Raw genomic sequence first — 27,173 nt, 5'->3', positions numbered from 1 at the left:
TTCTGATTTCTCTTCAGGTTTGTTAGAGTTTTGAGTCTTTTTCTCTTTTACAAGCTATTTAACTTTCAAGGAGTAGACCTGTGCTTTGCTGTTCTTGATAATCTAAACATTAACATACAACTGGAGCCTTCATACTACTATCCAGTTAAACACAATGCTGAACGAGTCAAAAGCAGATCTGCAGACACAATCACACAATAGGTAGCGATCAGCTTGTGCTCGTTAAAACACATTACCACCCTTAATTAGAGACTGCAGCCTCTTTCAGATGAGAAATGATAAATGACCATGTATGAATTCCAGCCCCTTTGAACAGAAACAGGCTTGTGCTCCCTACCCGCACTGCACTGCATGAAGGACACACAGATGGTCAATCTGCTGCACGCATGGTAACTGTTAAAGCAGACCAACCCAATTCTTGGCAGTTGTCACATCAAATCTACCTACAAACACTTTTCAAAATTTGCCAAATGGAAATAAGGAAAGACAGTGCTATGTTGATTTCTGCATCAAAAATTGCAATTAAGAGTTCAACACTAAGTTGCACACTATACCTTTAAATGTTTCTTGCAGGTTTAAATTTAACAGTCTATAAAATTTATAAAACATCAGACCTTTTAGCACAACATGAAGCAAGAACCATTGGGCAAAACATGCCTTTGAGAAGACTTCCAGAGTTGTATCCCCTTCTCTGTCTCTTACTTCTGACAAGCAGAAGTAGGATAGGCATTTGCTGCTTAATTTTGAAGGTGTATCTCAATTAATATAGGTCTCAAGACCCTTCTTGCCTCACATCAAACCTCTGCACTCTCACACGACGATACAGAGCAGTAAAGACAGCACCAGGCAAGCCTATGCATTTTCTTTGACAAGCAACATGGACAGAACTCTACTGTTTTTAAGCGCTCTCGCCATGTGCAAGCATGATGGAGTGAACTTGGGCAGGCCAGTTCAATGGCATATGGAAAATGTCACAAGTTCCAGAAGTAGAACAAATTGCTATCCACTTTGTCATGCTGATCTAAAGGTACTTGCTTATCTTCAGAGCCTTTACTGATACCTGTGGTAGAATTACACATTCCATTCCCAATACAAGTTATGTTATCACATATTGAACTTACTACAAAGCACAGAACTTGAAAAAAATAACCCAAAATAAACAAACCCTCCATTGACAAACTTTCTATGAGCTCATAATAATGAACAGCGTCTTATCTTTATCAACAGATGCTGTCTTACCTTTATCAAGAAAAGCTGAAATGTCCCTTTCTCCTATTCAGCTCCCAAGAACAAAAGAAATGAACTCCACCCTGTGGGCAAAGAACATTTTTTTAAATGATTAGTGATATTCTGAAAGAAGGTTTAAATCATTACAAAATAATACGGACCTTCCAATTCTGTTATGATACTCAGGTAAAATATAATGATATCTAGAAAAAAGCCCACTGATGGCATATAGCTAGTTATATATTTACTACATTACAATGTAGCAAGTAACATTATAAATGTTCCTATGAACACAGCCCATTGAGAGTGAAATATTCAACAATACTATTTTATAAGGAAAGTTACACTTTTATTTATTAGGTCAGCTTCCAAGAGAAAATGGCAATATTGCAACCCATTGTGCAATCTTCGACCACACAGGTTTCCTTTACATCTTAATAGAGGCCCCAGAAGAATGAGATAACATGATACACATTACTAAAAATAATTCTGGATGCCCTAATAATTCCCAGATCTTATAAAACCATGACAACTAAGGACCATAGCTCCTCCTTGTTGGAGCACACAAACACACAAACCCAAACACTTCCACGGGAGTAGGATGGGATTTGTATGACAACAGATATAAGTCTTAGTGTGAGATCAACAGCCTCATAAGCAGCAGAGAGATAAGATTCATTTATTCTGCAATGTAGCCATAAAAGCTTTACCAAAGTCCTCAGCAAGAACGGTTTCAGTCAGCTGGAAAGGACTGAAGACAAGGCTGGAAAATTAAGCATAGAGGCTAGAAGCAAAAGAGCAAAAGAAGAGGGAGCAACAGCTACAGTAGGATGATGATGATGAAGGCTGCTGGAAAACGAACACATTACATGTTTATATTGTAAGGAAAAGCAATTTCATAGGTTCAACAAAAGGCACAAGAGCACAGAGGCAAGGAGAAACAGGAGGACCAGAGCTTTTGCTTCTTTGCTCTTTAATTAACTACTCCGTTATCACACTAGAATGTGAAGCAGAAATTATTCATTTAGACAGCTTCCCTAAAATCTTTACAATGTCACTGCTTATCTTATCTGAAGTAGTTTTACACATATCAACACCAATTCAAGAGTTGCAGAATGGCTCAATTTCATTCCTGTCCCAAACAGTGGCCAAATATTTATCATTTCCTTCACAATACTGGAACAGCTAGAAATTTTGCAAGGGCATAAATACAACTGATTTGCTGATAATGGACCGATTCAAGTAGCTGTCCTTGCTCCTACAGCAAGTTTGTTATACTACAGTTCTTATAATCTGTTGTTTGATAGGAAAAATTAATGTTGTCTGTTATTAAAGAAAATACCTAGGTAATTAAGTGCCACTAATCAGATGCTACACATTTTAAATATGCAACTAGCTTGTAACAACATAGTTAATTCAGTGTATGTTACTGTTTCCCTTTTTCTGGGATAAAAGAAAATCTCCATGCATTTTGTCCATACTGGTTTTGTGAACATTCGTATATAGAACAAACTACTGAAGTGAGTTGTGAGCATTTGGTTTTGCTTCTAATTAACAGAGACCAGCTGCTAATGGTGAGGGCATCTTCCCCAAAATACCTGTAACATTGACATCTTGGGAGCTCTCATGCATCTGTAATATATATTTCAACTTAGATTAAAAGTCAGAAAAATTACTGCCTTCACTCCCTAAGATTGGAGGGAACCCCATTGGAGGGATTTTGAAAGCTTCCTTTTTCATTGCTGAACTTCTTCAAAAGGGCCCAAATATTGGGGATTCCACCCTTTCACATTGCATCAAGTTGTACACATAAGGTCATTCTGAAATACTAAGTTAAATTGTGTTTATACATCCTAGAGGTTTGTCTGGTGTTTACACAAAGCTACAGGCAGAAAAGGTTTGGTTTAACAACTTATTTTCAATCCACTCTATGTCAATATTTCATCACCAAATTATTTTAACAGCACACTTTTAACACAGCAACTTTCACCAACATCAAAAACTTTCTCAAGTTAGTAAACCTTCATCAGCAAACTCTCGGGCCTCATTCACACACCTCTGCTTCCCTCTCTCTTCCCCCGGCTCCTATTTAGAGGAGAGGGAGATGCACGACTCTTGCAACATCACTTTGTGACCAAGCAAGTCCAGCCATTGGCAAACCAAGGCTTCACAGGACTTGCCTGGCAGCCATCCAGGGCTATGGTGAAGGGTTGACCCTACAAGCTTCCCCACAGTGAGGATCCTACCCAGTAAGGGACATAAGCCTCTGAGTTCAAAGTAATAAGGTTCATAATCAAGCACAGCAATTTCAGGATTGAGAACCAAAGTATTATTTGTACTTTACTACTAATTTAAACTCTACTCTGAAGTCTAGATTAAAGTAAACTTTCCCTCCAGAGCAAAGGTTTTAAGTTTATAACAGAATGGCTTAGGGGCTAAAAAGTGATTTCCAGTAAACTATAATGACTTCAGCTTCTATCCAAAGGGTGATCATTTTCCAGTAAACCTAGCTCAATTCTTCGCTCCCACAGAGTGCCATTTGTACCTTCTCACAGGACATCTGTGGAGGAGAGGAACAGTAGTACCATCCACAGTCACAAGCAACAACTCAGATTTCAGCTGCGTTCACACCTGAGACAGCAGTGGAAAGCAGACAGAAAATGCCAACTTCATGCTCATGTATGGATAGAGAAAAAAAAAAAAATTCTGTTCCTGAACAGAAAAGGCAAAGGTCTTGGATAAGCATGCCACACAGTTGTTTGAACTTCCCAATTTCTCCTATCAAATGCTTCTGTAAAGAGTCATAGAATCGTAGAATATCTCGAGTTGGAGGGGACCCATAAGGATCGTAGAGTCCAACTAAACCATGTGACTAAGAACATCATCCAGATGCTCCTTGAACTCCAACAGCCTTGGTGCTGTGACCACTTCCCTGGGGAGCCTGTTCCGGTGACCGACCACCCTCTCAGTGAGGAACCTTTTCCTAATGTCCAATCTGAAGTCATTCATATCTGTTTGACTGTGTCCTCTTACATCATTAAAAGAGGGATGAGGAACTGATTGGGAGGTTACAATTTATGTAAGCAGTTAAATTTCCATGATCTTTTTCTGGAGGAGTTGGATGGTTGGTAGTAAAGAATGACAGCTCCTTCCCTTCAGCTCCCATAAAGGAAGAATAATGTCCTCCTCCATTTCGCCATGCTCAGCAACAGGCAAAAACATGATAGGGACATTTTCACATGATCTTCCTGTTTTCTAGAATCTCTGGAAACCATTTTCCTAGTCTTTTTTACTCTTTTTCTCAACTCCACCCTGCAGAGATCAGGGACTAATCTGATAGGTACACCCTACGAGACAACGTCCCCAGTAAACACAGCGCAGCCTCCCCAACTCGAAATAATAATTTCCACTTACAAACAGCCTTCAAAGTATATGATTTCACTACCTTATTCTTGAAGAAGAATTTTCCCATGCTAAGCAATGTTAAATACACAAACGGTGATGACATTTCACTACAGACAAGGCAGGTCTCTATTCCTGCTTTAGCCATGATATTGCATGCAAGCTTTCAGCTTCTAAAAAGGATGTAGTCTTATTTGAGAATGCTTTCCACTCTTCTCCTTAATCTATTTAAATTTTATTTGTGACCTAGAGGAGGTGCCTAACAAACAAATATTTCAGCTGGCATTTGACGATATATTACCTGTATGGGCTGGGTTAAAATGTAAAGATTTTTCTTTATTTTATTCTCAGAAAGACAGAAAAGCCTAAAATGGGCAGTACAATTTATGCTGTGCTTTAGCAGACCAATATAGTTGCTATTTGACATCCGTGTGTCTGAGCTCAGAATTGGTACATAACCAATACAGGAGCCGAAGAGGTCAATGCCCATAAAAATGTGAAGATGATTCAGTTAGCATTCACTCTAAATTGCATACAAAACATCTGTAATGCCAAGCTAATTTATCAATCCCTCTTAAACCCTGCAAGAATAGAGACAGAAAGTTGAACTTAACTCTGGCTGATACAATCCAGGATTTCGTGAGTAAGCTGATACTATGAAAATAAAAAGCTGGGAAACACTAAAGTAACCATAAAAATGTCCTGTTTCATAAGATAAGGAAGCTTTTTGCCACAACTGATATTTGTTTTGACTTCTTAAATGACGCTAAATAATATTTTCATCATTCTCTCACAGCTCTTTCAGAAGAAGTCCACCCACTCTGACAACCGGCGGCATGAAGCAGACTGAGGACCAAAGGCTCCCTAAGCCACTAACAGGAAGGTGCCCTTTCCCCCTCCTGCCATTTGTCAGCCTTGCAGGCAAAAGCTGAGAGAGAAGCACAGATTGGAATAATTACACAGACAGTTTGGGGCTAATTAAACAAATTACTCAGAATCCATAGTATTTAAAAATCTATGGAGAAAATGAATAGATGCCATCAGAAAGTTTCTAAGGGAAACAGATTATAGAAAAGTGCTACAGCATGAGGAATAGGAGATTTCATCTGATGCAGCCTCCATGAGGCAAAAAAACTGAATAGAAAAGCCTATGAGACTTTTATTGTAACATATGAAAACATAACATATTTATATATGTAGTTTGATTGTAGAAACCCAGATAATTCTTCTGGACATCAGTTTTCATCAGTGGCTTCAGTTCTCAAATTACACAACGTTATGGTAGAATGAAATCAATTTAATGCATTTGCAGTTGTCTGTACCTACAAATTTTATCAGGGGAAAATATTACTGCAATACAGACAAGAAACTGAGTAGGCACATCATTCTAATTACAAATAGACCAAAAAAATTCAGCCGAAACTGGATTAATTCCTCCCCTCCCATTAGACTTCATGATTTCATAATAAGACAGAATCACATAAGATACCACTTTTGCTAAGATCAGGGCAATTTTAAGTTTGCAATTTGTAAGTGGAATATCAGTGAGACAAGCAGAAGGCTCTAAATAAAAAAAATAACACAGAACAGAAGATTCAGCAAAACAGCTGAATTGAAACGAACCTTCAGCTGAGGAGAACTGAATCTTTGGAAAGACATGATTCTAGCAGGAAGGTTGCCATGAGTGACTTTAACTGTGAACTCTTCTACACCCCCCCCACCACCGTCAAACACTAGGGGACACTACAGAACATAGTGGGCAAGATGCTCATAATCTGCCACCTTAAACATAATTCACAGATATGGCTAAACTTTTCTCCATAGGTTTCCTAGGTTCCCTATGGCTACCAGTGTTTAGGTTATCAGGGAAAAAGAACAAGGCCCTTTCTTATAACATTCTTAAGTTATTACAGAAATAAAACTACTGCTGCTTTGCCATACATTGAAGGCTCATCTTTTTGATGCGTTTCTGTAAGGCGTTATTACTTCCTATTTTCTGTACTTATTGTGCTGCAAAAATTAGTGCTGTCCGAGAGATTCTCCAAAGGCACGGGCACTAAAAAAACCACAGGTGATTTCCTACGCAATGAAGTCCTTGTCTTGCTCATGCTTTCCCACATCCACCCATAATATGCTTTCCCTGCCTATGGCTCCATGCCATTCAGGCATTCACACACTGAGCCTTCTTTGCTCACTATTAGAATGACAAGCACCTATCTAAACAGCCAGTATGAAACCTGATCCATCTGTTTTCAACTGAAATCCACCAAAAAAAAAAATTTTTAGACTGTCTTTTGGAATAATACATTCAAATATTTTCTTAGTATGAAAAGACTAAACTCCGCCCTTCCAGTCTGAAAAGTCTCTGCAAAGAAAACCAGCAGAGTTACATTCCCAGCATTACAAGGAGCATGGGGAATTTGGCTTCAGTATTTGTTGCGACTGTTTCCGTAGCACACAAGTACCACAAATCAGATGCGCAAAGAGTAAAGTTTAATTCATAATTTGTGAGACTAGGTCAGATTTATCCCAGGATTAATGGGATACAACACAATCATAAACAACCAAGATGACAAGGGCTCTCATTGCTTGGCATTGTAATTGATTCTGGTTTTGGTTTTTTTGAGGTTTGGGGGAGGGTTGTTATTTTGGGGGTTTTGGGTTGTTTTTTTTTTTTCTTTATTTTGGTTTTAAAGCAAATTATAGATTTTTCAAATGCATAAATCTTTTATATTTAAAGGTCTGATAAAGAGCTTCAATATATAATTAATAATCCACTCGGCTTCAAAGGATTTTAATGCCTCCCTAATCAGCAGAAATGCAGTAACATTGTACTCATTCCCACTTCATGGAAAAGAAACCAAGAAACTAAACAAATATAATCGCTTAAAACAAAGTCAACTTTTAAAGATTTTCCACGAAGTTTGAGTACAAACACAATGAGACAGTATAAATATCCCTTAAGTTTACACAGCTCTATTGAGACTAATCAGTTGTCAGGATTAGAATACTGTATTCTAGCCAGTCGTGAAATTAATACTGGAGACATTCTAGTGTTGTTTTTAACTCCAAAGTAGAGGAGAAAAGGCATTACAAAAGTCATGTGTGTTGATGTTAAGAGTCATCTATTTATACTTTTTAAAGTAACTACCACGATTAGTTTGAGGCAGGTAAGTTTAAGGGAAGAGTCAGAAAACACATTTCAAAGGACTAAGATTTAAGAATTTAACTGTGGCTTCCACCTACACTTCGCAACTGGAAATTCATTTCCAGTCTCAAGCACAGACTGGGCCCCAAAGACCTATTTTGTTCCCTGCACACAAACTGGCTGGCAATACTGGTAGAAATGCTGGGCCTGTGTAGCTACATTTTCCACATGGAACTGATGGAGACTTATTAGAGATGTTGAAAGGAGCACTAGGCTACGGACCATAAAAGAGAGCACTATGTGCTCCATGAAAACGATGTCAATACCTACACTGAGGCACATTTGAGAAGATGGAACACAAAACTATAGGACGGTGATGTCAAAAGCGTGTATATTTGAAGAGCATTTGACATACTTGATGTCAACTCAATAACGTCCCAATAGGGGACTAACAAAGCTGAAGTACACAAAATCAGATCTGATGAAGTACATGCCAAGAGGCAGCAGATCGCCATCAGTCAGCTTCACTTTTCTGTGATGGATGCTTATGTGAGAGCGGTTGCTCAATGCATGTACCTGGTTAATGACATGCAGCATGCAGATGGTCCTCCCACAGACACCGAGGGCCACGTGTTCCCCACCTCCCACAGCTGGCATGCAGCGTGCAAGCAGGATCCCCAGGACAGCAGTCCAAAGAGGAACCGTAAGCCCAACCCCCTTCTCTCTGAATGCACACTCTGCATCATAACATGACATCTACCTGAAATAGATAGATGGTCTTCTAATGAACCCACCTTCTCAGCTTAATCTGTAACTCAGTGTTGATACAGTAGGCCACGACCACGGAATGCCTATTGAAACAGAAAAATATTTGTCCAATTCAGCATACAATTCTGGGTGTGCTGTAATTCTGTAAATTCAAAACTTTTTTCCATTGAAACAATAGGATTATGACAATACTGAAATATGTTAAAATTATCTACCCATACATATGATAGCTCCAATGTGAAAGAAATCGCTATAGTGGAACAAGGTTACCAAAAAAAGTTACAAAACTTCTATTTTCATTCTCTTTTTTAAAAATAAGACTAGAAATGTAAGTAGATAGTGAGAAACACCCACAGGAGATAGAATTACAGGTCATTTCAGGCTGATAAAGTGAAAAACAAGGAAGCTAAAGCATTCAGCATACAAATCAGAGTAATGTCTAAATCCTTCCTTATTTACAACACGATGTGCTATTGCCATTTTAAACAAGGAACAAGATATTTTCTCTCCTATTTTCAGACTTCATACACAAGACCTCTGCATTTTGCATTAAAAAGACCATTCACCACACACTGTAAATAAAATATGGTGAATTGGGGGTGGGAGGGACACAACGGACAGAGACACAGAACTCTTTTCTGAAAGGATACAACCACATTGCCATGTTAAGCTACAAGAGAAATGACAGCAAGATCTTCTCCATTTATGAATAGACTTCATTACCTCGAAGGAAGGAGAGAAAAAGGGTGGCTTTTCCATTGCAACTTGTAATATGGCATATCATGCAATTTCGAACTAGCAAATGAACATGCATGCGAAAACTGGTAACTCGACACACTGCTTGCTTGATGAAATCTCACAACAGTAGTAAAGCATTGGACTACAAAATCATTTGTGAACCAAATGGTTCAAATGGAAAAAATGCACCTCACTACAGCACAAAGCAAGTTACTAATTCACTGCAGTAGAAAGCAATTTGTGAACCAAATCTTGGAGCATGTTTCCTTTTGCTTTAGTTTACTTCAGTTGAATGTTCTTAAACTATATGGGCTACATACTAAATAACAATCACAGGTTTTGTGTGCGTGTATATTGTGTATGTATCAATAAACATATACGGAAATTGTATGAAGATTGGGAATGATTAGAAGCCTTATGCCATGGAAATATTACATAGGCATGAAGAGCGTATAACATTACCCTTGAATAATTAAGGGTCAGAAGATCAGCCCGCGCATGCAGACCTTTCCTCAAAACAAGGTTACCACAGTGACCTCTTCAGAACTGACTGCCTCCTGGTGTATTTTTTTCCCCCCATCTCTGCTCCAGGTTTTCCACATAGTTGGAATTCCACAGATGGTCCCCATCACCCCCAAAGAAATGCTCTTTCCAGATGAATTCCCTAGAACAGGACTTCATTTCTTAGACAGCAGAGGGATATTTTCCAGAAACACATGATTCCCAAGAACGCCACAATTGCCTAATACTTAATCATTCCATAATCTTAGAAAATCTGACAGAAGTTTAAAATCATTTTCAAAAGGCACTGATGTTCCAGTAAATGCTGGAAGCTCTCTGACCAGCATGTGATAACTGTACATTAAAGGATTTGGCTGTCCCTTCTCATCATTTCAATATAAATAGCATATTCTTAGTAAAGCCTGTACTAATGTAATGCTTTTGAAGTTTTAGTCAACTATTTTAAACATGGTATTCTAACATCTTCTAATAAACACACAGATCAGTCAACAGTCCAATACTACAGATTCTCCTTTCTTACTATTATATTTGTTGATGTTAATGATTTGCTAAGTTTATTTCCCTTCAACCACAGCCTCTGTGTTTCTCAAAGTTCCTTAAAAATTACTTAAGTAACAAAAGACATTATGACACAAAGATAAAAGCAAAGATATTTTAGTATATGATTTCCCAGCTAAAGTGTCACACCTCAACACACACAGCTGTGCCCATAAACGCTCTTCATACCATCACAGTATTACAACAATGCATATGCATACAGCCTTTGGCAAAAATAATCCACACTTATCGCAGACCATTTGCATTCAGATTCCATGTTTAGTGATCCTTTTCCAGGATTTCTGCTTGCATCTCTGGTGAAATGCTGTAATTCCTGCATTGCATCTCCATTCTACACAAGGGGCAAAATACAGATTTCTCCTTTAAAAGAAATTTGGTATAATTAATAACAGAATAATTACTATAAAGAAATAAGTTGTACCCTCTCTGTACGCAGCCATCTCTCTCATACATGCTAAGTGGACTTACTGAGCATGTTCATCAGGAAAGAGATGAGAAATCCTGTAACTCATATGATACAGAAATGTATAAAGATTTTCCTTATAATTTCCTACATTAGTACTTTAAGGGGAAGTCAAAGAGAGGTAAACATGAATAGATCGAGAATAAAGGAAATCTTGATTTAATAATTGATTTTTAATCTCCTTTGCATTTATATTTCACTGACTTTGAAAAAATAAATCTCATTTTCACTGGCTGCTGTAACCACTGAAACAAACATTAACTCTAAACCAAATTAAAACAGGATTTTAAAATAGTGAAATAGCTCACTAAAGATACATTACGCAAGTGGTAAAAATGGGTTTACCCAAATGTTATTTGATTCAAAATGAAGTTGTTGAATAAAGAATTTTCTACAAGAAAAGTTTATTCTAATCGTGGGTCAGATTTTTAAAGGTTTCAGTTCACTGCCCCAAAGCCTTCCCAGGATCTTCATAGAGGATGAGCACCAGCATCTGCACCTTAGAATAGGATTCCGTTGAACAACCAAAAAAACCCAATAGTGAATATATTAAGCTGGCACCTGCTGAGATTTTTAGATGAGCCATGGTGAGCTACTGCTCCTTGATAACACCATTGCACATTCCTCCTCACCTGCATGAAGGCCCCAAACGCTGCAGCTGGTAGAGGCTGCAGGAGGAGGGCTGCAAGGGGCTCACTGAAAGTGACCCAACAGAAAGTACTTCAACACCAGTGAAACATGGCAAGAACCTGCCTAGTCACTCCCACCATATCATCTAACAAGGTTAGCCAATTTCAAGCTTTCCTCTAATTCTAAATTTGTTTTCTGTTAAAGATACAGTTACTGGCCTAATTTCCAGAAACTGATCGACACATTTTTTTCTTGAAAGATCAAAATTCAAGTTGCTTCAAAGGCAATGCATTATTCTCTTTGTAAAGAAACACACCAAATCAAATTTTAAAAGGCAGTTCACTCTTAAGTAAATGCTTTACTTAAAGTACTAGATTTACCACCAATCTTGAATCTTTAAATAAGATTAAATGCTCTACTTCTGCTGTACCACTCCCCATGCTTAGAGACTTTTTTTTTATTTTTACCTTTATAATCAATTTTGGCAATACAGACAGACAAATTATTTCTATTAGTTTCCCCTGCTTCCACTGTAGCTGACTCAGGCTTGATTTCAGATGTCTGCAAAATATATTTGGTGTCTGGACTACTAATCCACAGAGATTTCTTTTTCAACTTGTTTCCTTGGAAGGTGATGGAATCAGTTCTATTACTGTTATTTTCAGAAAAATTGATAGAAGTTCAAAGACTACTGTTTTGTTTTAAATAGAGCCAGCCTTTGAAACTCAACTACTTGCCAGTGGTCTAAAATGCCTTTTTAAGCAGTTCACATAACATAGCAAGTAATAAACATAAGGAAAAACTTCAGCAAGTATGAAAAGATAGGAAAACACCCACATGCCATTACAGCCTGTTTCAACCTACACATACAATATAAATCAAACATAAGGTAACAGTAGCTTAACTAATTCTATTAATCTCTATGAGTAAGCATTTCATTTGGCCATTTTCACATCCTGTAATTATTCCAGAGGAAACGCAGGTTAAAGGTTCAACTAGCACTTAAAATGTCTCCTAAAGCATAATTATATCTACAAGACTTAGCCTGCGGGTCAAATTGGGAAACCTATAATACAAAGCATTTATTTTTCTCAAATACACTGTGGAGTCCAATTATTCCAAAGAATTTCTTTTTTATTATTACTACTCAGTTCTATGCAAAGTGTATCTCCAAAGGAAAAGCTACCTGCAGCCTGCACAATTTGGGCCATGAAGCATTATTATCGAGTTATAATAAATGGTTAAAACAGAATCATGAGCTCCCTCTTCAAGTTCATTCAAAGAAAGCATCATAAAAGCATAGACACAGCTGTCGATTGCTCAATTCAGTAGGGAATCAAAATAGGGGATCATTGCAACAGCACAGGCATCAAAAGCAGCCCTGTTTGTTAAATGGAAAAATATGGTTTCATACAAACACAAAACACCTTATTTGCTTTTTTGTGGCATGTTTTTGGAACAGAAACCCATTTTCGAAGATGGGAAGAGAGCCCACAAACAGTGCATGTCATGAAGTACCTGCTTAGATAAATTACGCTCTTAGGAAAAAATAAATACAACCTCATAAATTGAGATTGCCTGGCATACAGTGAGAAAAGGCTGAGAAGAGGTGAGCATTCAAAGGAGGCAGGAATTCAAGTCAAGGGGATAATATACTACAACGAGAGAATCTTGAATTCTTATCTACAGAGTCCTCTAATCTTCCTATTAAATATGCACAACGAATGCCATATGCAGTATACATTAATTTGAAAAAAGATACACAATCTTATTTTATTTTTTAAAACTGGTATTAATTTGCCATTGGCAATTTGTAAGACATAAGTAAAAGGCTATTTGTTTGCCATTATTAACAAGGCTCTGATTTTGCTCAGCTACAGCCTCTCTTTGATTTTTGATGTGAAAGCATCAATGGGAGGTGTTAATAATGAAGTTTGTAAGCACCAGTTCAAAATTTGGGTCCTGAAAAACAACTACTTCACTACTTACTGCAAGTGGTGCAACTGATTGAATCTGTCAAGCAAGTTCCAAGGTTTTGGTTAGAAAAAATATGCAACTTGAAAAACTCATGAAAAGGAGATTAATGTTAAAAAAAACCCCACCAAGCTCTCAAATTAGTAAATACTAGAATTAAGGCTGTTCATGAAGCATGAATTCAGACCTCTTATATGTATTCAGTGTAATGGCTTTACTCAATATTACAGACCAAGCCATCTGTGAAGTCAAGAAAAAAAAAAAACAAAAACACCAATGCTCCCATGACCAGCACAATATTTTAAGCTAAAATTGTTCTTCTCTTTTGAACCTTTATTTTATTCACTGTTTATCCTGTTTTAGATGATAAAAAAAAGTCTAACATATCACTGTACCACAATATATAAAAAGACTGTATACAAGTATGGAACAAGGAGTTTCATAACACACAGAATACAACATTGAGCTACTATAGTGTCAAGTTGAAACTTAAATCCAAACCAAAATGACCATAGGTATTGACTAAGAATTTTGGTTTACACAAAGTTTTCCATTATTTATTTTTAAAAACATTCCAGTTTTACTAAAAAGCCCCAGAACCACCCTAACCGGTTTTGACATATTTTTAGAGTTCTCCCAATGTTTTCCTTTCCTTGGCAATTTTTCTTCAGAGTTGCATTAACATCTCACTCACCAACACAAACAGCTAATGGATCTGTATAGGTATCTGCCAAAGGCGGCAAGCACTAAAATACAGGCAACAGAACGAAGTCGAAGATGTTTTACATTTTACATACTCTTCCTAACCATTTTGACCTTCCAACATCCAGAGCTACAATGAGATCAGAGAGCATCTTCAAAGGATTCCCCAAGTATCTTCTACAAGATAAAACATAAAACTGTATCTATTCAGGAAGATACCTCTCTGCCACTAAAAACAGTTTTCTGATTGTTTCTCACTTAGTACAGTTTATATTGATGACAACTAGGGGAAGGAGAGGGAATGGAAATAGCAAAACGTTTCTCCAGTTCCAGTGTCAGGAAATGTTGTTCATGAGTTTATGAAGCAGCAGATAACTCCAAGGTCTCCCTGACCTTTCAGCACTATGGGACAGTCTTTACACGAGGACTAACTGTTCTCACACAGTTCCTGCATTGTACAAGGTACTAATCTTTTTGTTAACACTTGGCATTCAGGTCTTCTTGTTCTACTTCTTTTTTCCCCAAGGAAACTATTCATCGCTGATGTAATCCCAGTACAGTAATACAGCATGGGATCCTGTCCCAAACGTAGGGGTCTGGCTCTTCAGTTCCTTCCTCTTCCTTCTTCAGTATCTTAGCGTCCCCCTACAGTGGAAGTGGGCATCAACTCTCTGCATCAGTAATCCTTTCATTTTCATGGTAACATTGGTCATCTTTTATGAGTGACACGTGAAAGGGCCAGGCTTAGACATTTTGCTTCCTGGCAAGAGTCAAGCTCTGTTGGTTTACAGCAGGAACGCCAGAAGCAGGTTAGCTTTAAACATTAGATTTGCCTATGATAGGCTTGAGATTTCCTTCCCTCTTTCTATTCTAGTACTAGTGAGTTGCTACATGCTACATCGAGCCACATCAGTTTTGCTGAACGCTAATGAGTCCGCTGCAAGTATTCACTGTTTGGTTTTCCCTCCTGGTCAATGCAAGAGGAACTCCTGGGTCATACTGAAAGTTTGCAAGAGATGAGCTGAAGTCAATGCAGATGTGAATTATTCAAGCATTCCAAACATGTCTCCTCTTAAACATCACTCACTTAATGCATCTAAACTTAAGATATATTTTTGAAGAGAGGGGCACATGGTAAAATGAAAAAGAAGTTTATATGGAATCAGGGTGGATTCATACATCTCTAGCAACAGACCTTATTCAGCATATAAAGAATTATAAATTGAGTACTATTTTTTCTTAAAGCATAAGGCATCTGCAAAACTTGCATAAGAAAAAGTGTTCAATTGATATATGTGAGTATCGCAAGCATGCCGATATCTAAAATTCAGAAAACTACAATCAATTAGAAATAAACTCTAATCTAAATCAAGGTGCACAATACTGGCGAGACATTTATTAAAGACAATATGAAAATGTATGCATAGTTAAATATAAATTTTGCTTTTTGTTGAAGGAAAGTATGACAGCATGCACCTGTTGTTTACAACCACTGCTAATGAAAAGGTGCCAACGCAAACCAACTTGTGAACTCTCCATGCTGCTCAGTAGAAAGAAACTAAGGCCCTGATTCAGCAAGCACCTACTTTTGCTCGAACATGTTACCCACCTTGAAAGTTCAAAGGAACATCTCACCTGAAATGAGCTGTCAGCCTACCATAACATTTCAACACTTGAGGCTAAAATGGTACCTAAAAAAAGCCACACCAACACTATACACTTTGTTTGTGAAGAAATGTGATGTATACTTTCAGATGGGGAATAACGTTCCTTGTTATTTTTGTCACTTATGGCCTGTCATAGCTCAGTAACTGCCCACTAGAGTAGCTATTGGCCATGGGCTTTCTATAGCTGCAGTTGGCAGGCAGAATTTAAACTGATGGCCCATTCATTTATAAAAGACACTTGGCACTGCTGATGGTGAGGCATGGCATTCTCTGAAAGTAACAACAGTTACTTCAGCTTTCGGTACAAGGGTCAGGACAAGTATAAAACAGCACCAACTTATAATCACTTATACAGTATGTCCTATAATTATCTTCCACCAGAACAGCACTCTGTCAAAGGCTAGTGCTCAACCTATTTGTGCAATATAAAACAAAGAAAATAACCGCCCAGGAATTAGCTATACATCTTTCATTCCAATTCCAATTATTGCCAGGAAAGGGGGTGGTGAGTAAATTAAACACTTACATATAGTTATTAGTGCTTTGGAAACATGAATTTATCTAGAAGCATCAAACCTCAAATCCCAATCAACAGTCTTTGCCAAAACACACGGAATTCCAGCAACGCAAGAAAATCACCAGCTCTTCTCACTGCAACCCCATCTCCAACCTAGCAGCGGGTGCAAAGCAACCCCGGCCACCTGCAGCCAGCCTCCGCGCAGGCTGGTGCTCTGCCCTCATCATCAACCCACCTTTGCAGCCCCAGCGCCACGCTTCCCTGCAGCACCCCTAGTTACTGTAGCCACTCCCGACGTAAACCCATGAATGCCTTTGGGCCCTAGAGATTAGTTAAGTATTAGCATTTTCAAAATGCATCCAGTTGAGAAAACAGAAACCTGCTAGACCTGTTCACCTCCGCTTATCTTAAATCCTCTGATCACTGGTAAGATATTTAGTATCTTAAAACAAATGGGTGGTTTTCAGACTTCTGTACAACCTGCAATTATAAAACCAGATTTCATAAGGTAATTTTATGGATCCAATAAAAGCAAGCATCTGGTATCTTCTTAGATTTCATTTTTCAGAAGAGACCTGCTCATCTGTAAGAGTACTTTCCACAATTTTGTTCCTTGCAGAATACTTAAACATATATGGTTTGATTTACGGAGTTCCTTCCCCTTACAGTGTTACCTCATCACATGGAGATGCAAACCCCATGCATCTAAGCCTACAATCTTGTATTACATTTTTACACTAGTGAAACTCCACTATAAAAAAAAACAAACAACAGGCCAGACATTGCTACATGGACATGCAGCAGAGTTACAGCAGGCACGCCACACTGACAAGGTTTTTCTAAGAAACAGAAATGACATAGGCAGTGATGTTAGATAACAATTAGTGATATTGGGCAGGAAAGTTAGGACTGAAGTAGGTGGTTTACAACAGACAAAAACGTCCTTTCTCCACGGCTGGTAACAAACATCTTTGTTGCTGCACGAGGCTGTAGTGGGAGACTCAGAGTTCAAAAACAGGCTAGGCAAGCTTGGGGGCAAGAGGCTGGGATGTCATCTCTAACACCCGCAGCCCAGCAGCGGTGGGTGCTGGGAGGGTCAATGGGGAATGGACGCTGATGGGGCCAGGCTTGTTTGTCCTCCCTATGGCACATCCTCCACAGCCACCATCGGGGACAGGTTCCTGAATGAGACCCACTGTCGGCCCGACTGCTCTTAGCAGCCACTATTATTGTTATCGGTTAATCAAATAAAAGCAAAACATGATTGTCAGGCTGAAGTATTCAGTGTTTGAGAACAATTTGTTTGGTTTTGGCCACTTCTCATACAGTACATGCAGAACATTTCAGTCCCACAAACACAAAATCACTGTATTCCGTTTTTACATAAGCATTCTTTATGCTTTAAAATTGATTTCTCATTTTGTTTCCTTCACATTGTGTAAATGCACACAGTCACATATAAATGATACAGAATTGCGAAACACACACAAATAAGTACTTAACTTTTAAACATCAGTTTTGCCTTGCCTTCATCTATGAATGTTGCAAAGTGAAAAAAAGACCCAATATTTAAGTTGCCTACTTCAGTTAAAACATTCATCATACATTCCAGAAGATATCATGGCATTAAGCACACTGTATAGCAAGCAAATAAATCAAAGGCATAATATTTTATTTAACTACATCAATTAGTATTTCTGGATAAGAGTGTGTCTTCCATGGCAGGTGAAGGGATAATTTAGCTGTTGCTGTTAGGTGAGCTGTTGCTCGCCTTCTGCTTGTAGCTTCCAGATACCATATCATATGATTTGAAATGATCCTCAATAACTTATTATCAATTTGACATTTACACTGGCGCCATTAGTGTAAATTTTTAGTTCTCATTCAGATGGACAAGGGTTTTAACCTAATAATTACAAGAGTAAATAGGCTACTAAAGTAATTATTTTAATTAATATTAATATTATATTAAATGTAATTAAGAGCAGTTATCAGTATTAGTACAACTGGTCCTTGCCACTCTAGAGGCTAGACCTGATTTTGTGTTACATAAATGGTATATTTTCTGTGTATTTCTCACCTTTATAACAGTTACTTTTTCTGAAGACTGGAGGTTCAATAGCTGAATTTGAAACATTTGGCCCCACTGTTTTTACTCACATGGGTGAATAAATCCTGGCTCCACAGAGAACAGAAGAATTCTATTTATTTATTTATTATCAACTTCCTCTATGATATAGAAAGTCCTTTTTAGAATACCGCCAGCTACTAAAAACAAGTTTAGCATTTTCTTAAAACAGGAAGACTTGTAGTAGATGCGCTCCCCATTATATGTTTCCAGCTGTTATTTATATTACCAAACTTTCCAGATGTCATGCTCTTCATCTTTTGTCCTTGTGGAACGATAAACTATATTCCTCTTACAAGCTCTTTTTTTCTACCCTTATATTTAAATGTTTAAAATAATTTTTGAGAGAGAGATGTGTTAAATTCTTATTTTCTGTAGAGATTTCCAAGACCAGCGTTCACCAATTCCCTCTTGCAAACTACCTAATGAAGAGAGAAAGAAAAGGATGGAGTGCACTTCTGGGTGCGGGGATGTGGGTGTTGGGGGCAGCAGCATGAGGTTAAGTTAGCTGGAAATAAAACTAGAGGTAGACTTGCCTCCAGTGAGCCATTTATATATATTGAAAGGAGGAGAAGCAAAGAACAAAACAAATGCCAGACCTGCAGGTGTGCTAACAAATTAAAACTGGAGCAGGAAAAAAATAAAATCTGCTATATCCTTTCAACCTCTGCTTCACCTCAGCAATCTCTATGATGCAACCTTCATTCTACAGAGAATTGCATGCAGTCAATCTTATCCATACTACCCGTAAACATGCAGTGGACGTCTACACAGGTTGGCATGACTCTGCTGCTGTCCCTACCAGTTGGCACCAGTTACAGGAGCCCCAAAACTGTCCTAAGCTATTAAAAGATAGAGAAAGGAAAGAACTGGCTCCTTGCTTGACCACAAACACTAACTTGAAAATAGACATTACCTGCAACTACAAAGTATTTTGGTTGTAAAAGAAGCTTTCAACAGTATGTGGTACTGTCTCCAGGCTTCTCAGGAAAGCATTGAAGAGAGGGTTATTCAAATAAATAATTTGTCTTTCTCTACCAATGTGATTTCTCTCAGTATGAGTTACTGTAATGCAATGGAAAAGAGAGTACTTGTGAGGCTGTTGTGTGGTCTACGTCAAAAAAAGTCAAAACCATAAAATGTGTTCTTAAATCTCCAAATGGTATTTTATCTCTGTACATGTTCCACTTGGAATTTTCCATATCTAGTAAAAATGCTGTTCTTTCCTCTAACAGAAATTTTTATGTTATGTTACCAAGTTCCTTAAAACTAAACGGAGGAAGAAATTGAGTCATGTAGGTCAGGCATCAATATTTTAAATACCCTATATAGAGCTTTCTACAGAAACTGCATAGTACACCTTTAAATAAAAAAAAAATAGGATTTTTTTCAATATATATAATACATAAGCCATGAGGTAGCTATGAAAAGGTTCGTGTTACAAGCCATGATTTTTGGGATTAAAAAAAATAAATTCAAGCTTCTATGCTTTTTGTCTGCACAATGGAACAGTGAACTTTTATGACTGCAATCAATTTGTTTTCCTGAGAAAAAGACCAACAGAATGGAAAGATTGTTACATTCAAGACTGGTACTCATCACAGACATATACTCTGAAGTAGAGCAAAGCAATCTCACAGACACCAAGCAGTCAGGCAACACCACACTTTCATAGCAGGGAAATAAGAAGGGTCTTGAGACATGCTTTAAGCACTGAAGGCCAATACACCACTCAAACATAGAAACTTGAAAACTCAGGAAGATCTTGTGAAACACAGGACTCCACAGAAGTGTTCTGGCAGAATAGATCTTCGGTTTGGAGTTTACTCTAGCTTCTTCATAAACACGCTTCTTCAGAACCCAAAGACACCTCTAGCAAAAGGCTGATGTCAAGTATACTCTGTGGACAGATTTTATTGCCTTAATGCTTCCCTTCTGTGATTAAGCCTCCAATACTGTAACCAAGAATTTAAACCTTTTGCTTTAGTAGAAGAAAGCTACTAGTTTTTTTAAAAATTGCTTAGTAACTGAAGTCCCACTGAGCAAGCAGCAAGCACTTTGCTAAGGCAAATAAATCTGAAACCTGTTATGGCAAACCAATGCTGGCCATCCTCTGCAGGCTTGGGATCTGAGAGTTTGGGCCATGATTCCCACCCAGCTCTAAAAGGCAAGTTTGCAGGTTGGTATTATCAGCTCACAAAATCAGGAGAAATATACCTGCATGGGATGACTACTCAAAAGACCCTGCCATCCTACACAGATTTTCCTCACTGTGTAAGTCTAGTTTCTTCAGATAGTTCCCCAACAGCCACCTTCCCTGCTAGAAAGAAAAAAGTAGCCAGTCAGAACTCCCTTGGTTTTGGCAGCTGCTGAGCTTTTGTCCTGTGGACAAAACCTCCACGGTTGGTTCTGCAAGGGCTCAAGCCAGATTTCTTGCAGTTAAAGAGTTGTCCTGCAACAACCCTGCCCTGGAGTGACTTATCCTGAGCCATTTTTCCTCCTCGTGTATTTTTTTCCCCACACTTTCTTATTAAACCATACATTTAGCATAGACATACAGTATCATGCACATACACACAGTATGCTATGTATACTGTAAGTATACATATATGTAAAGCATATATACAGTAAATACGTTATTGGCGACATTGACAGACAGACTGCATGAGTGGCTCCAGCAGAGTTTCGCCCCTGTCCCAGTAACTTCTCTCTGGTTTGCTGCAGCAACACCAGGTCAGATGACAAACTGTCCATTTACAGGACGTAAAGATCCAGCTCTTGGCCTTAAATACAACTCATATAGTGAGAGTTTTTCCCCATCAGCAACTAGAGCTCTCTAAACCAATGCATGCTTGCTTTGGGGAGCAAGAAGATCAGAAAACTGCTGTTAACACAAAAGACACCCCTGCAGTCAATTTAGACTGTTGTAACTCCATTCCACACTTGCTAAACCTTTTCACCAAACCTTATTAGAAACAGAGCTCCCCCAGCACAGGAGGGAATTAGAGGGTTTCTGCAGTGCATTCACACCATGATGAGTTGTACTAGAGCAGCTACGTGCTGGAGTGTTTTCCATGGCCTTTATATTAAAGCAACTCACTTTACAGGTCAACGCTCTGGCAAGCTTGTTCCTTGGCGAGACTTGCAGCTTCCACAGTGGCAGAATGAAGTAGCCACAGCTGTACCAGCTGCACATTTAATGCCGAGCACAGGTTCCCAGCAGCTTAAATAATATGAGTTCAGTGTAGCAGTCAAGACTACACATTAAGCAACCATGAGCAAAACAGGAGCAATTAGAGAACAGCTAGGGAGTGCTCAACGGTGTAACCAGATACTCTCACAGCCAATACATATCAATACAGTGTATAAAAACATGGTCAAGCACCACAGCTCTCTCCCTCCGAGTGTTATAGTTGGGTGGTCTTGCAATGAAAAGTACGTGTTAAATCACATCTTGTCCACCTATAAAGACAGCCAGCCAGAAACTGGCTCCCAACACTTAGAAATAGAAAGTGCTCTAATCAATGCTGCCAGTAACTTGAGTAACCCCGAAGAGGACATTTCCAGACAACGTGATGGCTGACCACAGCTTTTCACAGGAAAGCAGCACTGGAAGGGACCTCCTGAATGACAGGTCTAATGCACGATTTCCTCCTTTCACACCAGGAAGGGAAACAAGGCTCTCTCCATACATAATTGTGGAATGCTCTATACCTACACATCTATACCCTGACAGCTGCTTTGCTAATAACCTCACACATTTTCTGCTACTCCCAATCCCGTCAGGTAATATGAAGCACTACTAGTAACTGAACTACTGCAATAAGGACTCCAAATCATCAAGTCATCAAAAAAAAAATTGCTCCACTTCACAGGTCCTAAAGGAAAAGATGAGAATAAATATATTCAGGTATAGGCAGACAAAGTTCCTGAGTGATGAAGAATAAACACTGTCTAACACAATGAGCAAGTACTGTGTAGAAGTTGTTTTTTTTAAAGTTACATCCACCAGATTACCTGTGGAAAGGATAGATTTTCAGAAAAAACTTTAAAATGCAGATGATTGAATATGCAAAGCAACTGCTTCCTAAAATGTTGAGGAATAGAACAAAAAAGGCAGCATGGGGAAGGTAGCTGTGAGGGAAGTCAGGCAAGGATTGGAAGACTGTGCTGGAAGCTGGAAAGACTATAAAGTTGCTGACAGCAAAACAGATAGAAGCATGGAGATGAAATATGTGTAGAGGAGAAAGGAAACGGGAAGGACAGCAACATTTCTGATGGGCTGCAACATCAGACACATGAAAGGAAAAACACATGCAAGATTTCAAGGCATCCATTTTCTTCCTCCTATACTAAAGGAATGTCAAGAGGCAACAGATTGAACAGAAGTCAAAACTTAGTCAAAAGCCGTGGAGGAAAGTGATCGTTCTTCTGCCAAATGACTCTTCACCCCATGATTTTAAATTTCTGGGAAATGTACATTACTTTTACTGTCAATTGGCTTGTGCTTTTTATGGCTTCTTGGGTAATATTAATAGGCCAGTGAATTCTACAAGCAGTTTTAAAGAATGTTTACCAGGCTGTTTCCAAGATTTCTGGAGAATGTGAATTATCAAATATGTGTTTTTAATATAGGAACTTATAAAGCAAAAAACTATATTTTTTTTTTCTTTGAAATTAGTTAATGGATGTGAAAACAAACACAGCCAATGTAACAGCAAAATTCAATAGAATTTAATAAACTCAAGTTAGGACTAGATAATTTACGTCCCAGAGCTCTGGAAACACTGGCACATGAAGCAGGAGGTCTTAAAGAAAATATTTTAATAGGTCTCCAATGTTAAGGGTTGTGCCATCTGATCGGAAAATACCCTGAACTTGAGAAAGAAAAAATGCAATCTGGGAAAAGAAAGTCCAGTTATTCTGATCCCAGCAGAATGCAAGGCTTTAGAACAATTACTCGGGGGATGTTGAAGAGATGGAAGTAAACAAAGGAATATACTTCTATCTGTATTTCCAAAAAAATTAATAATGTCAGACTAACTTGATTTTTTTTTTTTTTTTAATGCGAGCATCTCTAGTAGACATCGTTTATCTGGTCTTCAATAAGGCCTATGATAGCGTGACATATAAGGAATTTTTTAGTGAACTCAGAAACAGAGAGGAAACTTGAAGTACGTATTAGCAGTATGAATGAACCGACTAGCTTATGGAGTTTTAAAAAGGGAAAGCATGCACCATGTGGAGATTATTAGTGTACTTCCACAAACATTTGTTCGGAAAGTCATTTTGTTTAGTACTTTTTACCAATGAACTTAGCAAGGAAAAAAACCAAAACCAGCAGTACCTTATTAAAAACAGCTTCTAACACAAAGTTAGGAGATACAACCAACACATAGAAGGACCATACAGAATATCACACAGAATTTAATGTGTAACTTTGAGATACCTGAGCATGAAGTCCTGTAGCATAGGCTACGTGCAAGGCTACGTGCATGGAACCACCAGCAAATGAAGCTATTTATCAACTGGAAAAGTTCAAAAAGGAAAACACCTTGTTGACAATACCCATTGATAACAGATTGACTGTGACCTGACAACATAATGCAGACACCTCAAAGGCAAATATGATCTGAAAATGTATCAGGAGTCACGTGTCCAACAGAGATAGGAAAGCATTAATGCCACTGTACTTCAGGAACAGCACATGAAAATCTGGCCATTTACACTCCAGAAAACTGAATACAAACCAGTGGCAGAGGAGGACTTCCAGGATGTTACAGGAGCAGAGAACCTCTCTCAAAGGAGGACACACACACAAAAATATTAAGCAAAACTAGCCCAGCAAAACACTTCTCTCTACAAGTGCCAAAAGACAACAGACACCAAAAAAAGACACCAGAAGAACTTGGCTTGCTGCACACAAACTTTCACAACTGGTTGCTCAGACTAGGAACCTGACTGCTGATACAAGTTTCCCATTTGCTGAATTTGGTATTTTACCTAAACCATTTCTACCTGATTACATGCAAATCTGCAAAGAGCTTACGTTCCCCCTTACAGGGAAGTTTAATCCCACTGAAATGAACAGAGTATGAAAGCCAGAATCTAAATCCCAGACACCCAAATAGTAAAAATTCCAAAGGAATTCAGACATACAATTTTAAAATCTTTTGATTGGAATCCAATATTCAGTTCTGTTAAGGTCCCGTTGAATAACCAAGCTGAACTAAACAAACAAGAATAAAAGCCTTCCTATCCCTCTTACTGTACAAAAGACGACTCAAATTTGTCTGCCTGTGGTGCAAGGTGAATGATTTCTCTATCAGACAGGAAGATATGACTAGACTATTTTGCCTCAAGAAACCCTTTAATTAAAAAAGACACACATAAAAACAAGTTGAATTGTTCAAACTGGATCCCTGACGTGAAATTTGGACACTTCTAAAAAAGAAAGGCCGACCTTCACAGGTGCTGAACAATCCCTCTGCATTTAGTTTTGGCTTATGTTGAACATGGGGTTGAGGTTACACATGAGAATGAATCCTTGGTCTCATTCTGATGCTTTCCTGGCACTCCCTACTTGGCCTAGTCCGTGGACTGGGGCAGCTGTGGTCCATAAGTCAGGGCAAGGGTGCGTTTTCACTGTTATGAGGAGGCCACATAACACCTGCCTGTACCATGAGACCAAGACTGTATCCCTTGAATAAGCAGACAGTGAAAAGCCTTCTTACTGACTTTAACATACTCACTAGTTTGACACATCTCATAACCTGTTTTAATCAAGACAGTTCTGCCTGTTTTTACTCTGTTGTTCATTTTTGGAGGTTATTCAAATATTTCTTTCTGTTCCAAACCGTAGCAGACTACTAATCCAATGTCTCCTTGTTTTCTTCTCCTCGACACCCTCATTTACAGCCCTCAAAAATACTGGCATAGCTTTAAGTGCAGCCTTGGGCTGGACTAGGGATACTCTTAGTAACACTGAAGTTTTATAAAGCTAGGATATGTGGAACATTCCTTTACATAAATATGCAAGATGTAAATAAAATTTTATATTTACGTAGAAAATTTTCCTTTCAATAGAAAATTTCTTGGGCTCCTATTTGGACTAAACAGAACTGAAAGCAGACTTGGCAGAGCAACTAACTGCTCTTCATAACAAATGGAAAGTAAGAAAATGCTTGTAATTCTTTTACTTCCTTCCAGCTCTTGTTCAAACCATCTTATTAAGTACTTTTGCAGTTGCCCCAAAAGGAAAAGTAATTTAAACAACAGATTTCAAAAGCCTCTTTCAATATATAGTTCTCATAAATGTTGTCTCTCTGATCCGTTTTATTGGACTTTTTTTTTTTTAAACTCTCTAAGGTCTACTGTTAAAAAACAAACAAAAACTTCTGAGATTATATATAAATGCTCAAAGTGGGAGAAAGTGCTTCTATACCTGAAATTTCTAATAGCTTTATATCCATCTAAAACATCTGGAGAGAAATCAGACAAACATTGAGAATAATCTACTTTAGGAAGGATACATGGTCAGTGGATGAAGAAGATAAAGGCAAAAGGAAATACAGAATATGAAAGTCGAAACAAATGAGAAGGGGGAATAAAACCTATGATTTAGTTTTCAAAAGGAAGTGTTCAAGAAAACCCAAAATGTGAAAACAGAATAAAAGACACAGAAGAGTTACAAACTTCAAAGATCACCAAGTTCTGTCCTGTCATGGATGTATGCAACATCCCTATTCCACTCACTTAACTGACTTTAATTGAAAACTCCTTAAGCATCATATCTTAGGCACTACAATATCTCTGACAACAGGCGATGGGTCAGCAGAGAGGTGTTACTGGACAGCTATGGCACCGATAAATTGGTGCCTGATGCTTAATACTAACATCAATACAACAACTTGCCTGAACAGAGTTGGGCTGGGCTCTTAGGTTATGGCATGCAGCTAAATACTGTACACTGAGGGGAAAATACATGTCCAGAAGTGGAAAATTTAAGGCTAACTTTCAACCAGGGCTGAAGTAGATGTGGTGGAATGCACTCTTTCCTGAACATGAAACATGAAGGAAACCAATGTGAAAAGGCAAAAAAGTGTTCTTTCTTCTCTTCTGCTTTGGAAGAATGAGGCCTTCAAATGGTTTCTCGTTAACTTTCCCAGTCTGTGTTTGCTTTTTCCATGAAGACTCAGGAAAAAGGGAAGTATGTGGTGGTAACTGACCTGTAAATTTATATACTACTTGAGGGGAATTCCATCCATTCCTGTACCCTGGCTATTTCCATAGGTACCAAGCAGACCAGTTTGAACGCTCTTATTTCATGTCTCCTTATTCCTCCTCTTGGATGCAGGTCATTTTTCCTCAAGAGATCTGTTGCAGAGACCTCCACCACCTCACCATTATCAGAACTAAGGTCCAACACAATGAGTCAAGTGCACTGTGGATACAAACACAGTGAAAGGTTCATGTGAAACATCATCTTCCCTTGGACAACACTACAGGTCTACCAAAAAGATGTGCTTAATGCTTCTGCTTGCCCAAAGCTTCTTTCAGTCCAACATTATATGCAGATGATGCCCAAAGAACTGTGGTTTATAGCCCCCTTCCCTTTTTCTCTCCTAAGCACGCTGACATAAACATGCACCGTATAATACGATTCCCCCAAAATGTCATCAAACATCAAGCAATTCAACAAAACAGAAACTAAAATGTACAAATTAAAC

General features: G+C 38.3%; 1 protein-coding gene across 9 annotated transcripts in view; it reads right to left on the bottom strand.

Moving 5' to 3' along the window:
* Positions 1-27,173, bottom strand: part of BMPR1B (bone morphogenetic protein receptor type 1B) — a 296,363-nt gene that overhangs the window by 208,471 nt on the left and 60,719 nt on the right. For 6 of the 9 annotated variants that reach the window (XM_072862758.1, XM_072862757.1, XM_072862761.1 and 3 more), the window contains 2 exons: positions 8,572-8,628; positions 1,240-1,310 (listed from right to left, as the gene is read on the bottom strand). The gene's annotated coding sequence lies outside the window, so the exon portion shown is untranslated. The remainder of the gene's footprint in view (positions 1-1,239; positions 1,311-8,571; positions 8,629-27,173) is intronic. The other 3 variants (XM_072862759.1, XM_072862762.1, XM_072862765.1) reach the window with 1 other exon arrangement.

The sequence above is a fragment of the Ciconia boyciana genome, chromosome 5 (genome assembly GCF_034638445.1).
Source record: "Ciconia boyciana chromosome 5, ASM3463844v1, whole genome shotgun sequence".
In the NCBI taxonomy this organism is placed as follows: Eukaryota; Metazoa; Chordata; class Aves; order Ciconiiformes; family Ciconiidae; genus Ciconia; species Ciconia boyciana.
This window is presented reverse-complemented; position numbering and strand designations above follow the sequence as displayed.